The sequence below is a fragment of the Pinus tabuliformis genome, chromosome 5_1 (assembly GCF_031772625.1).
Source record: "Pinus tabuliformis cultivar Carrire ecotype Pingquan chromosome 5_1, CPIR1, whole genome shotgun sequence".
NCBI lineage: Eukaryota > Viridiplantae > Streptophyta > Pinopsida > Pinales > Pinaceae > Pinus > Pinus tabuliformis.
The window spans coordinates 134,116,449-134,132,144 of NC_142305.1; positions in this window are offsets into that span (position 1 = coordinate 134,116,449).

The window sequence follows — 15,696 nt, forward strand, 5'->3', positions numbered from 1 at the left end:
CCCGTGTAGACTGCTCTCCTAGACATCAGACAAAGAATTCACACGAATCTTGCTGTAACAACCATTGAACTCGTTCAGACTGATCCATGAGTGTTGTACGTGTTATCTTGCCTTGTACGTTGTGACTTCTGCATCCAATTAGACTACTCCATCGGAAGCTGTGCATGTCCTATTGTGTTGTGTGTTCCTAGTAGTGTTGGGACTGCTCCCAATCGACCTGGAGCTCACTCTCAGCCTTTCCCTCGATAGTGAAAGAACCATTGAAACAAGTGACACTTACACTCACGAGGCAAGCGAACCTCACTTCTCGAAGACAAAGCAAACCACTCTCTTGTGCTGAAAAGCAAAAGTTGAGGTAAATCCTTAAGACAATGGAAACTGGGCCATCATACCAGATGGGACTCCCACACCAAATGGTGTGAGGTCTAGTTGGGACTTCATACTGGGGTGATCCCATGAATGTTGGCTGGTCTAGCAATGTCAACATTTCTGACACTAGAAGGAGGGAAGCCAGTTGTACATGGCTGAAATTCTCCTCGCACTCACTCATCAATCATTTAGTCAAGGAAATAACTCGCACTCCCTCTCACATGACTCTACAGTTGGTTACTTGTTGGCTTGTTGGGGCCTGACCCAGGTTGAGAAGTGATTTAGGCAAACAAATATCAAAACTACAGCCCTTTCTGCAACAGCTCGCGGTGCGTGCACTGAGGTCTCACCCTAGGTAATATGGGAGGGTGCTAGAACTAGGTTTCCCCACCCTAGTGATGTCTTGATGAAGTCTAGGAAGTTCGTGAATCAAACCCACACACTTGCACTACTCCACATAGACGTTTGTCCTTCGCAGCTTGTGCGACTGCTTCCGTGCAGCTCTGTAAAGAGTGTGAAGAGGTGCTGGCTAGATCTTTTATCCTTACTATGCTATTATTATAGATCTTAGCTTAATTATGTGGGCCCAATATTCCCATTAATCATTCAACAATCATAACAAGTGCGCGCAATCATAAAACAGTAAAGAGATGCATAAATATCACAGAAGCATAAGCACACAGTATTTCAGAATCAACTTATCTTTTATTAATCCTCTGTTCAAGTACAATCCCAACTCCGCCCTGCGCACTTAGCTGCAGGAGTCTGTGCAGACAGCTGCTGACTCTATCAGGCCTTTGCACACATAGCTGCAGAGCCTCTTCCTACTACTCTAACCCAAGACTCGGACTTACAGACTCAGAGCTTAATACACCATCCAAAAGAACATAATACTTCTCCAAAAACAAGACTTACTTTTCACTTAGAGCCTCGCTCTATTTATACAATCCCATGGTCTACGAACCATGGGTAGCCCGACATACCATACATTAAATTACATTATTTTAGGGTGAACAACCCTAGACTCTCGCACTCCGCGCTCACATTTCGCAGGATCTTTACATTGCACTTGACCAAAATTCAAGCTTCAAGCCCCAAAAACATACTATGGGGGGATCCACTACCCAACAGGACCCCAACATAATCATCGTGACTCGTCCCAAGTCACTCTGCTAGCGTGACCATCTTTGGGTGAATTCCATCCAGCTGTGCCTGTGCTGCATGAAGATCCGTAGCGCACTGCTCTATTGTCCATTGGATCCGTTCTGCTCGCTCAACCGAATGCTCATTGTCAGGGTCAAATCCCTATCTCAGATCATGCATCGCTTTTAGTTGCATGAGTTTTCCTTCGATGTTGACTGTGATGAGGAAGGCCTCATCAATCTAAGGTTGGACGCTGGCTTTAAGTACTACCTCTTTTTGGCACGCTGCGTCCACTTGCTCCTTCAATGCCTTTTCCTATTGCAACATCGCGAGTTGCTGAGTTAGGACCACTGTCTGCGTCGTCCTGCACATGCTATCATATTGCATTTGAAGCTCCCGCACCTCTATTTACAACCGCTATATGGTGGGGTCCTCCTGTAAGGTTGTGAGGACCTCGAAGGATTCTTCCAACAATGTGGTGCAGCTCTACACTGCCTGTTCAATTTCTTCCAACCCTTTTCAGATATCACCAACGCGTTGATCTCAAACTTCTAGGGGCATGGAGGGTTGTGCCTTTAACCGTAGTTCAACAATTTGCACGTTGAGGTCCAATTGGATCCTCGTAGCTTCCTCCTTCACCTCACGAAATCCACTAGCCAATTTTTGGATCTGTAATCCTACTGGCAGATCTATTGAAATTTCCAATTTTGAGACGCGGCAACATGCTTCCTCTACGATCTACTCCAACTGCTGGTTTTGAGCCACCACTTCATCATGTTGTAGGCTAAGCTATTTGATGTTGATTCGTTGTTCACTTAGCATTTGCACTACACATACCTCCCTAGCGCAGAGTTTTGTCGTCGCTTTGTCTTGTAGCTGGTATAAAATATCCTGTGGAAGGGCAGCCAAGTTTAGGCAGAGTCCCTTGATCCGTCCTACCACAACTCTATCCTCCACCCTATCTGCTATCAGTGCTCCTTCTGACAGCGCAATGGTGTTGGCCATTTTGGCTCACAGCAATTGCTCTATTGCCAATGCTCCCGTGGCACCATAGACAGCTACCATTACTTCTTGTGGGAGTCGCACCTAAAGTCCCTACAATTGTGCCCTGAGTGCCCCCAACACATTCTGCTACTCTACCATTTCTTCTTGGAGCACCTCCCTGGTGATCTCGCAAACTGTGTCTCCGATGTCACATAGATCACCCTCTATCAATGTAATAGGCTCCCCATCCAATTTGGGAGCCTTGGTCTTCTTCAGTGACCCTGCTCGTTCCGTCCCATGTGGCCATTTCAATTATGTAGAGGTGGTGCTTGGGTCCGTGCCTTCCATCGTATCGTCTACCCCCTGTCTTATGGTCATGTCCGGTCCTCTTTCCTCATGTGTTGTGGTGGCCCCAGCTACTGCTGTTTTTTTGGCGGCCTTGGTCTATTCTGCGGCGGCCTATGCTACCTCACAAGAAGCCCTTACCTCCTCAGTTAACTGCTCGTTCCACCTCTGTTGTGCTAGTAGCTTGGCGACATCCTTCTGTCTTTGTATTGCTGCCTGATTGCGTGCTGCTAGATCCGGGGCATGCCATTCGGGTGTCCAAGAGTCGAGCATCACGAACACGGCGTCATCAATTGCGATGAATGGGAGTTTGGTCCAGTTCTGCTCCGGATCCTTTCGTGCCTTGATATACACATTGTGCATATCCACCTTAAAGTCTACAAAGCTTTGTAGATTGTCATATACCGTGGGGGATAGGCGTAACTGTTTGTGGATCCACATCCATACGCTCGCCTCCATGAGTATCCAAAAGATCTTGATCTCGTGGATGCGTGTGGCATGCCTTGTCGCCCAGAGCGATGTTATTTCCTTGCCTCTGGCAAGTCCTGGTCAAGGGGAGGAAATTGACTGTCCTCTTGCAATTCTCCTACAACGAACAATATGGATAAGAGCAACTACATAGTGGAAGGTCTTACCCTGCTCCTAAGTCTCCTTGCCTTTCGTCAGGAAATCCTCGCAGAGGAACTGTGCCTAGTTGAACTATACCCCCTCAGCGCATTGTTCGGCCAGCGCGATGACCGTTGTTGGTACCTCGTTGCCGTGAAATTTTCTCATCACTTTTCCTGCCAGCAGCTGAGTGGCTACGCGCACCCCTTTGTCTTGAATTCTAGTAATCACATAGCCCCTCTTCTTCTTCTCCAACTTGTATTTCTTCTTCATGGCTTCTGCGAGCGCCAAGTCTCCACTTTGGCCAGCTATTTCTGCAGGGTCCCTTCCCATAGAGGGAAGGTTTGAAATCCTATGAATAAGCTCCGTCATAATTGGAATCGGTTCCTCCAGCCACAAGTACCCCTCATGCACTAGGAAAAGTAGTTGCCTGATGATGAATATCGTGATTGGTGCCCGGTGAAAATGCGGAACCCATAGTAGGTGGAGTAGCCCGGCCTCCTCCACCCCATGTAGCCATTTCCGTGGCTGCAACGTTGTAACTAGCCCTTCCTGGCTTTGTTTCATAAGTTGGCTAGTCTCCAAATGTGGGAACTTTTCACTATCCACGAGGTCCCAATCTTCAAATTTTGTTATATACCTGGGGGGATAATATGGGGTACCAAGGGAGGTACCCAAGATAATAATGTAATAATGGGATGGGCTATAGTAATGAATAAGGTGGTTAACCCATATCATGGGTACCTCCCTTGGTACCCCATATTATCCCCCCTAGGTATATAACAAATTTCATCATGGGTACACGGCCTAGGACTGAACCCTCAAATAGAATTCCATCTGGGAGGAGTGGGGTTTCGAGTGTGTTCTTAACAGTATCCACATCCTTGGGTACTTTTTCTTTCCCTTTTCGTGGGGGGACATATTTGGGTAGTTTTGCTGCAATTCACACTGGCTGAATATCTTGCTCCACTTCTTCGTGTTGAGGGATAAATTCCCTTAGGGTCTTGGGTCAATACCCTAGTAGATCAGGGGTTATCTACAAAGAAAAACAAGAATTCCACACAGCCATGATGCTAATATAAACAAACTACACGAAGAGAGGTGCACCTGGGGGTCCTTCATTTGGGTAGATCCAGCCAGGGTCCAAATCCTCTTGGAGTTTCTTTCGATCCTTCAACCTACAAAACAATCAATTCAAGAAAGCACAACAGTATATGGGCCAAGCATCATAAAGAAATCAACTTCATAGCATATTGAAAGGTAGTTAGTTATACAATTGAAACAACCATTCATATGAGAATCATAACATTGATATCATAAGCATGAAGAAGATTAATAATAGGAACAAGACAAGTGTTTCTTTTATTATAGATAACTAAAATATGGAAAGGAATGATTTCACCTGAGTCTTCCTTTCGTAGGCTCCAAGAAGAACCATCATTCGAATTCGTCCAATCTCTTATTAAGATATAATTAAAGACTCAAGAAAAATTGAAAGCTAGGCCAACTAAGAGCACATAGCACACACTAAAAAGTCCCTAAAAGATGTCACCCAGTCAAACAACTTTCGAGTATTTCCTCTCCAGGTGATGAGGACCGGACACCAAAATACAAGAAAGTGAAGTAAGGGGCCTTCCAAATATATTCTGGGATAATGACGGCCCAGTCCTACCAGTGAAGGTAACATAGGAAGTTACACTGACATCCTAACAATAGCCTGCGCTGGTGCAAGCCCCCAGCTTCGTGAGGGTGCCCTCCAGTAGTACCGTTGAGAGTGATACAACATTGACCTCAGGTGCCATAGGATACCCCACCGTAGCCACCTATGTAGATCCCTAGGAGAAGCAACTAAGGTTACCAACTCGTGTCAGAAGCCAGGCGGAACAGTCTTGAGGTAAGATCTGACAAGTAGTAGAGGGGGTATCTCTCTTCCTTATCTTCAGAAACCCTCATGCTTAACTCCCAGATTCAGAGCTTTCCTGGTCTTCGTAATGCTATTGGATTTGCACTCACTATTCAGACTCCTACGTTTGACAGTTTAAATGGCCTTGGAGAGTTTTCTCTCCACACACCTAATCCAAGGCCCTAAAATATTCTAAAACTTGTTGTTGTGTCTAAATTGACAATTATAAAAAGTTCTAGTGTATTTTAATTAGCGCTTGTTTTTAAATGGGTTGTTCTTAAGTCAAGGGATAAGTGGAGATGAAACTGATGGTGTTTTGATGCAAAAGAAATTAATAAAAACCAAACTATATGCAAATGCACTTGTTTTGTTCTTTGATGAAAGAAATTTCTACTAGGTTCTGAGGAACTTCTAAGAAAGCAATAAATTTTTCTTTTCTTCTTTTTTACTCAAGCTTCACACTCACAAAAATTAACAAAACTATGGATGCCCTAAAAGACGCACAAATTTATCCTAATGCAATGAGTACATGCTGATGCAAAACTTAAGACTACTCTAAATCAAAGAATGAAAGTAACTTGTTTATCAATTTTGATTAGCCACTTAAGATGTTTAGATAGATTATAAGTTGCTAATTCTCATTTTCGTCCAAACACTAAAAGCAAATTTAAAGACAAACAAAAATGCACTTTCATTCACAAAAAGGAAACTAAACAAAAACAAGGCCAAAGAAAGCAAAAACCAAGTTTTCAAGAAGTTTTCTTCAAAAGAAAAAACAAAAGTGATTTTTCAAAAGTGCTCCAACTAAGACTGAAACTTTATGATCGAAGAATAGGCAACAAAACAATTTGCAAGTTAACAACACAAAATGGGTGAAAACTCAACAAAAAGTGTGTTTCAAGATTCTCTTAACAATAAAAAAGCAGCCCAAAAGAGATTGGTGACAATGATCAAAAGATCAAGAAAGACAACTCTCAAAATCGTCACACAACAACTTTCAAAAAGCAAGAAAAGTAAATGGCCAAAAAGATGCAGTTTTGACACGCAAACAAAAATATCACCAAAACAAGATTTGCCAGAAAGATTGAGACCAATCTTTCTGTCCTGGAAGACCATAACTGCCAAGATTCCAGAAAGAAATCTTGTGTGCTTAAACAAAAATGATGATGCTTGCAACAAAACAAAACAAGACTAACACTTTCCACAACTAGAGAGAGTTTGAAATCATGAACTTGCTGTAAAAATAAAGACTAACATAGAAAAGTAACTGTTTAGGAAAGACTCAGACCAGCAGACAGATCTTCAGAAACAAAAATATTTGAAAAATCTTGAAAATTTTACGGTATATGCGATTGTGTTAATGCACAGCTGTGTGTATATGCTATTCATCCCAAGGAAACATGCGTATACGCAAGTTCACTTGAGGAAACTTGCGTACATACGCCTCTGTAAACTGGAAAAACACCGTATATAACAGATCACAAGAAGAAACAAAAAAAAAAGTCTGAAGAAACTGATCAAATTCAAATTCCTATAGGAACAGACTACATAGTCACATAAAGCAAATAAACAGCTGAGCCCTGATTGGCTTGAATAAACCCAAACTAGGAACAACAATACTGTTGTCCTTAGCGGAGTCGCTAATTCTATTGAGAGATAAATTCCCCTAGGGTCTTGGGTCAATACCCTAGCAGATCGGGGGTTATCTACAAATAAAAACAAGCATTCCACACAGCCATGATGCTAATATAAACAAACTACACGAAGAGAGGTGCACCTGGGGGTCCTTCGTTTGGGTAGATCCAGCCAGGGTCCAAAACCTCTTGGAGTTCCTTTCGATCCTTCAACCTACAAAACAATCAATTCAAGAAAGCACAACAGTATATGGGCCAAGCATCATAAAGAAATCAACTTCATAGCATATTGAAAGGTAGTTAGTTATACAATTGAAACAACCATTCATATGAGAATCATAACATTGATATCATAAGCATGAAGAAGATTAATAATAGGAACAAGACAAGTGTTTCTTTTATTATAGATAACTAAAATATGGAAAGGAATGATTTCACCTGAGTCTTCCTTTCGTAGGCTCCAAGAAGAACCATCCTTCGAATTCGTCCAATCTCTAGCCTTCAACAAGCTCCTTCCATAACTCACTCAAGGATATCTCAACTAATGGAAAGACATCATAACTCAAGGAAACAAGGGTTTCTTGTAATGGGGGAAGTGCTGGAAGCACAAGGATCTTCAGACTTGGTTAGGGATAATCTCAATAGAGTGATTTTTCTCTCTATTCTCTCCTCCCTTAGGCCTTCCCATTGAAGCCTTTTTATACTTCTCCCAAAGTAGTTTTTTAGTTGGGAATTCGTTGGGAACAGTTGGGCCACGGGCACTAATAGGTAATCAACAGGTAAAACCCGTGATTTCCACCTGAAATTAAGGAGATTTAATTTTTTTTAAATGTTTTAAGACATATACGTGGGTTGGGTATACACAGACCCACATACACATGCATTTAGCTCAAGGCAATGTTGCGTATAGGGAGTAAAACACTGTTTTTTAAGTATTTGGACTAGGTCTGGAAGGAGGGGTTTCTCTAGGCCATGAGTGAAACATCACCAACATCAAGAGTGAGATTTGGAGCTATAACACTTCGTCTGGTTCAATCTCTTATACAAAGGCCTGAAGATCCTCCTCCTCATCATCTATCTCAATATTAACCATCTTGCCCTTATCTTCCATAGTCAGTTTACCGAACCGCGGATTTCGCGGAGACATACGGACCAGTCTTGCTGCTTTTGGATCCTTTTTAGGTCTCGGTGCCTAGGGTGATTTAGGAATTTTTGGTCCATCCCCTACCGGCGGCGTAGAGCTCTACGTGGCTCCCTTGGTTGTTGACATCATTCTGATCAGGGAATCCTGTGTCTCCTTCGACAATGTTTCAAACCATGGACTTGCTCTCACAGCCTCCAAATTTGTTAGGTTCATACCCACTTGATATCACAACAACTGAATTCTCAAAATGCCAAGGGTTTTTCAGTGGAGAGCCACCTATGATTTATAGGCCTTTTTGAATTCAAATTCGACCATTCCCCCCTTATTCGGCTCATTAATGTGAGATTGGCGGCAGTTAGCCTCAAATCTAGTTTTGACTTTGTGTCTTAATTGCCCACCGCCCACTCCTTGTTGCCTTAAATTGGACATCTTATCATGAATAGTGACACCAACGGTCACCGCCCAACCTACCCACGTAGCAGCTTAGCCCCCTATGTGTGGCCATGACCCTTGTGACATACTGACCCTGCACGCCACCTCCTTATCACACAGCTCGCATACAGACCCTTTTATAGTGCTATGCTCTCTGCTTGTAGCGCTGAGACTGTGCTTCCTACAGATAGTTAGGTGGTCGCAACATCGGTGCGAGGCTTCATGTCACCTTCCAACCCGATTTGCGTGCCTTCCTTAGTCACCCTTGCACCAGTCCGCACCTCACGTTCTTCCTTATGGGGTGCGCTTCCTTGGTTACTTTGTCTAATAAGGTGCGGTTGCAACCATGGTAGTATAGCTAGAAATTCTTGGTGACAGTCTTCTAGTGCGGTGGTAGGGCTGCTCATACATTGTCCTATCCTTCGGTCGACGTGTAATGCTTGCATGATTTCGATTTCCAGTTTTCTGATATCTATGTCCATTAACATGCTCTTCTGCTTCACTCGTACCTAATCTTCTTCGAGTTCATGAAGCTCAATGTTCCCTTGCCAAATGGCTTCTTGAATCTGCATAGGTTCGTCCTTGTGCGGTTGCATAATTTCTTCGCTCTGGTCCCGTGCGCTGTCCCAATTATGGAAGTTATTTCATGAGGATTCTTTTCCCATGCTACCACATCGACTCTGCTTGTCGTCTTCGGAATCATTCCCGCACTCAGGTTCTTGTGCATGGCATTATAGGCCCATCAGACTGCTGGTATGCATAGGTCCCAATTAGTTTGTTCCTCCTGGTAAACTCTGTTCATGATTCCCCATAGCTTTTTGAATGCTCCAACGTGGAATATTTGTGGTGCGTGTCGCTTTTCCTACTATCGTGTTTGGTTCTGATTTTCAATCCTTAGTCTGGGATGTGCTTACACATTGCACATCTGCACCCATTGACATAGTTGGGTGCGCTAGCTGCTTTGTCCTGGTTTCTCGGCTCTTGTTCAATGCTAGAGACTTCCAAACTGTAAGCACATCCATCTTCTACATTCACGCCAGTTTCCCATGGTCTTCTGATGTGAACTCCACCATCGTGCGGTGTTGCGCACAATGCCCATTCCACTGCACCGTATCACTGCTATTTCGGTACTGAACTTTCAAATTTGTCTAAGAATTCATCCATTGTTGCTACCCCATCATATTTTGGTAGTTCCCTTGCTTTTGGCGTCATGCACTGCAGTGATCTAATCATCATGTTGCAATTCAGAATTGTCACTTTGTGCAACTGATTCTGCCAGCGTTCTACTTCTTCATCTGAATCTGAAGTACAGGAACTCTCGCGCTCCCATGAGATTCTCCCATCTGTAGTCGGATTCACCTGATCTTGGACTTGTGCCGTTATCTGGTAAATACGATTCAGCTCATCATCGCTTTCATCGTCATGCACTGGTTCAGTGTAGCGTGCTCCTTCGGTTGGATCTAACGGAACTACTACACGTAGGGAATTTTTCTCAAATATCATCTTCCACTTCTTTAGGTTAATGACTCCATTCATATCAGTGGTCCAATCTATACCAAGCAATGCAGGATAAGGATTGCTATCATCAACAATATCTATTACCTCAAAGTCCGTCTGTGTGCTCGTGCCTTCAATATCAATTGTTACGCCTTGCAACCTCCCCATGGGAAAAATCTTCTGATCGTTCGCCATTCGTAATTGAATAGGGGACCACTACAATGTGGGCCTACCCATGCATTCCCATGTCTGCTTCGATAATACATTCGCGTCTGAACCCAAGTTTAGGATTACCTGATCCATTTCATATTCACCAATCTGCGCCGTCAGTTTCATTTCCCTCCCGGTGCACAGTGTATGCTTCCCCAACTTCCGGACTACGCGCGGTTCCCCTGACCCCGCGCACCTGGTGATCAACTCCTGTAGTCCCTTAACTACCTTATGTTGCGCAACAGTTTCACACATGTCTCTAAAAAGGTAGTAAGCATAGAAGGATCCATTCCTGGCTCTGGTTGATCCTTACTACCTGAAGTAGAGGCTTTGGCAAAGCTCTTCTTAGCTTCCATGAACGTCTATTTTGCACGTTTTAGGTCAAACTCAGGTTCCTTGGCAAGAGCCTTGTGAACCCATGTATCTTCCTCAGGCTGCCCCCCCTTATCCTCCCCTGTGGTTGCACCACTTCTGAGCACCATATTCATGTTTGGGTCTTCTTCGCGTGGTTCAGATCTCATCATTTGGATATTTTGAGTTGGAGTAGGCTAGAGTACCCCTTTCTCGCGCATATGTGTGATTAACGTAGGAAAATCTACCATTTCATGATCAATTTGAGCACAATATGAACATGATACTCTTGTTGGGTTGGTACAATCATGGGTGTAGTGCCCTAGTCCTTTGCAATTGTAACAAATTAACTGTCCGCGGCCCCTTCCTGGCCCCATTCATCCTCATCCTCAGCCTCGCTCCTAAAATCCAGTGCACTCCATCCTTGCAGCAGGGCCGAGGCCTCACGTTTATGTCTGCATTCTATAAGCTGGGGTCCGATCCATCATTAACTTGTAGCTACAAAAAGCACGCTTGTCATTGCCTACTGACCTGCAGAAATTACAAAACAGCTGCTGGGGAGTCTGTGTATACTTCTCCAACAAATGACAGCTATCTGTTGTGTGTTTTCCTCGTATCTGAAAGATTGTGCACCATAATGAGGGTGTCACACTCGGCTCTACCTGTGCTTCCAGTCTCAATGGCATTGGTCCCCCTCCTGCCAAGTAGTTTGCGAATACTTGACAGTGGTCCTTGTTATGGCCTTGGCCTTTGCATTTTATGCACCACACTTCCTTGCGTGCCTTTGGTCGCGGTGCCCTATCCTGCTTCAAGCTCTACATTTCCAGGTAGAAATTCTGTAGTTACGCATGGATTTATTGAACTCCCAGCCCCGAATATTGTATTGGTGTCTCATGCAACCTCATCGCCATTTCCAATGCTTCAACTTAGATAGCTAGTTTCTGTAGCGATAGCACTGTCCTCAGGTGCGGTGTTAAAGATACCACAAACCATGCATGGTGTTGCGCATCTGTTAGCATCATATTAGCCTCGTGGATCGTACTCTTCAGTCGCTGATCTAGATCCCATGGAGTCTCGCCTAGAAGCATCGCGATCTCTTTAAATCTGATGATTAACTACATGTCTGACTTCGGCCAGCTAAATTATCTGTTCAGCGCGTTTTGGATCTTTTCTATTCTTGCATTTGGGTAATCATTAGAGTGCTTGATATACCATGTCAACACACAATCCTGCAGCACACTCACCAATGTAGCCTTCTTAATGTTGTCGTCCGTGACCCCTCGCGCTTCCCATACTTCTCTTACCATGAACCAAAATTGGTCTGGATCCTCATTCCCTACTCCTCTGAATACGAGTAGCTTGATCGCACTTGCCATGTTGAACTGTAGGTTTGGTGGAGGTGGAGTGGGTGAAGATGGAGGTGAAGGAGGTGAAACAGGTGGTGGCGTAAGTAGAGGTGGTAATTGCAGAATGCACTGCCTTATCAAACTAACCACACTTCTCAAAGAGACCCGAGTGAGCTCTTCCTCGCTCTCTTGCGAATGTGAAATTAAGGGACTATTTCCTAATTCCCTGCTACCTCTGTAGATCTTTCCACTCCGTGTCATTCCAAACATTAATGTATTCGTATCACCCATTTTTCACATAACAACATCTTAATCCAGGTATTCAAAGATTTAATGTACTTACCTCGCGATCTGTTGAGGAAACGTCTTTCTGCTTCATTGTAGCTCACAGTCATGTCTATCACAAATTCAATGATAAACCCCCCTATTATCCGGTCGAGCCAATGGTCCATAGCTCGCGCAATCTTATCTTCTGATGCCTCTAGTCTGCGCACTAACTCCGGAGTCAACACTATCGGTTGGTCAAACTTATACCTTCCCTAGCTGTCAGCTAACCTTGCGATCCACTCATACAGTTCAAAAGAAAATGACGTGAAGAAGATCTCGTGGATTTTTGTATACACGTAGCGATCCAACCACCTTTTCTCCGATACCTGCGGATTTTTGTTTTCCTACGTCACGAACTCGTGAATTTTCTTATCCAGTTACAGTGGCACAACATTAGACATCACTTAGGCAGATCTCGGTCCCATCAACGGAACCATTTGTTGGCTTGTTGGGGCTTGACCTAGGTTCAGAAGTAATTTATCCAAACAAATCCCAAAACTACCAGCCCTTTCGGCAATAGCCCGTGGTGCACAAGATGAGGTCTCACCTAAGGTAGTATGGGAGGGTGCTGGAACTAGGTTTACGCACCCTAGGGATGTCTTGATGAAGTCTAGGAAGTTTGTGAACTGAACCCGCACGCTTGCGCTACTCCGTGCAGCCATTTGTCCTTCACAGCTTGTGCGACTACTTCCGTGTAGCTCTGTAAAGAGTGTGAAGAGGTGTTGGCTAGATCCTTTATCCTTACTGCACTATTATTATAGATCTTAGCTTAATTATGTGGGCCCAATATTCCCATTAATCATTCAACAATCATAACAAGTGCGTGCAATCATAAAACTGTAAAGAGATGCATAAATATCATAGAAGCATAAACACATAGTATTTCAGAATCAACTTATCTTTTATTAATCCTCTATTCAAGTACAATCCCAACTCCGCCCTGCGCACTAAGCTGCAAGGGTCTACACACATAGCTGCAGACTCTATTAGGCCTCTGTGCACACAACTACAGAGCCTCTTCCTACTACTACAACCCAAGACTCGGACTTACAGACTCAGAGCTTAATTCACCATCCAAAAGAACATATTACTTCTCCAAAACTAAGACTTACTTTTCACTTAGAGCCTCACTCTATTTATACAATCCCATGGTCCGCGAACCATGGGTAGGCTGACATACCATACATTAAATTACATTATTTTAGGGCAGACAACCCTAGACTCTCGCGCTTTGCATCCACATTTCGCGGAGTCTTTACATTGCACTTGACCAAAATTCAGGCTTCAAGCCCCAAAAACATACTATGGGGGGATCTGCTGCCCAACATTACTCCTCACCTCCCAAAATTGAACACAAGGTTTCATATCAACACCTTTGCTCCATTTGTTCCATCACTCGCCAATTCGTGAAAGCAGTCAGACTAATCCCAAGTGTACAACATCTTCCACACACATCTAGGAAGCCAAAAGCCAATCCCACTGGAGTTGTTGTATCATTGGTGGAAGAAGCAGTCCTTTCCATGCTTGAAGGTGTAGAGGAAGCTATTGAATATTGAGAGGAACCTCCAATCTTCCTTGAAGATGAACAAGGAACTCTTGTGATCTTGGGACCAAACTCTGGTATAGGAGGCAGAGGGGAAGGCAGCGGAGGAGGCGGAGGTGGAGATGAACCAACAGACTTAGATCCGGAACCATCAGACCCCAAAGGAGAGGAAGAAGATGAAGAAGATGAAGAGATGTCTGACCCAAATATTGAATGGATGACTCAGGGACCATTGGCTCTCTCGGTTGTTCTGCACAAGTAACCGAAGCGAATGGAGAGAATGAACATCAAGTTCAACCTTGACAACGCGGTGAAGGCAGAAGACCACTTAGACAACTTCTACCTACAATTGTAGACCCTTGAGGTAAGTTATGACGATTTAGCATGTAGACTGTTACCATGTACCTTGGATGACTGTGCAGCTGCTTCGTATCACAACCTTCCACCTAAATCCATACACAACTGGGGTTATTCTAAATGTATGTTCCTTGAAAAGTTTGCTGATGACAAGACCCCAACCATGCTGCTCAAGGAATTGGGAAGCCTCAGGATGGAGGGAAAAGATAAAGTGAAGGACTTCAATCAGAGGTTTATGCGTATTTTGAACAAATTTGTAGCAGACACTAAACCTCATGACTCCATAACTATTCACTATTACACGTCTGCACTGCCAATCACCATTGTGCAGTTCGTTAAGTGAGGTACGAAGCCAATAGTTTTAGAAAGCTACGACGAGGATATTTCCATTGAAAAGTACTTGTGCACAATTGGCTTAATCAAGGATGACGAATCAATGGAAGACTCCAAGGATGCGAGAAGAAATCCCCAAGAAAGGATGAGCAGGGGTAGAGACAACGAAGCCACTAATATTGAGACCCTCACTCGCCTTGTCAAGAACTTGACCACCAATATGTCTGGACTCAAGACACAAAAAATGGAAACATTCACAAGAAGCCATCTGCCCAGACAGAGACAAGAAAATAGCTCATAAAGTGGCTCATCAAGCAACAATCAGTTCGCTTCCAAATTTGTGCAGAAGCGTGTGTTCCAACTCGATCAGTGCACTGGTCCTAATTTCTGTTCCTTCCACGAAGAGTTCCACCCCGAGAAATCTTGTTCATATTGGAAGCAAGTTGTTACCTCTGTTTGCAGCCATACACTCAATGTGGAAGGTGATATGCAGGAGTAGATGGAAGACACTGATGATAGCGAAGAGGTTGCACCTGATGAAACACCAAGTTCTATGCATGTGGTGAATGCGTATAAGTGATCACAAGCAATCTTGAAGACGAAGATCGAGAAGAAACCCCAAAAGAAAAATGATCGTTACAATCTTAGGAGTAAAGGGGCTCCCCTACACTTGGGGAAATGCAAGATAAAGTGAGACAGCTGATAAAGAAGGCCGATCCACTGGCTGTCTCAAAGAAACAAACAAAAAGCAAGTCTAGGAAGACAATGGTGGATAAGAGTACGTCCAAGAGCAGCAAGTTGCAGAACAGTCCGTCGGACAGCACGAACATCCGTTCCACCCCGAACATCTCTACAACATAGTCGATGACATGAAGAAAACTCAGGCGAACATCAATTTGTTCAAGTTAGCCAAAGTATAGAGTCAGCGAGATATCCTGTTACGTGCGTTGGGACAAACGACATCGAACAACGCAACATCTACCAGCAAGGGAGCGTGCACACCTCCCGGATCACTATCTACTGTGTTTAATACACTCCAGATGGAAGAAGCAAACTCAGGTTGCCCCCCATTCCTGCTTTCATTTGAAGCTTTCAACTACAATGTTCACAAATGCTTGGTTGATTTTGGCACGACAACCAACGTCATGCCGCTCTCCATTATTTAGAAGATC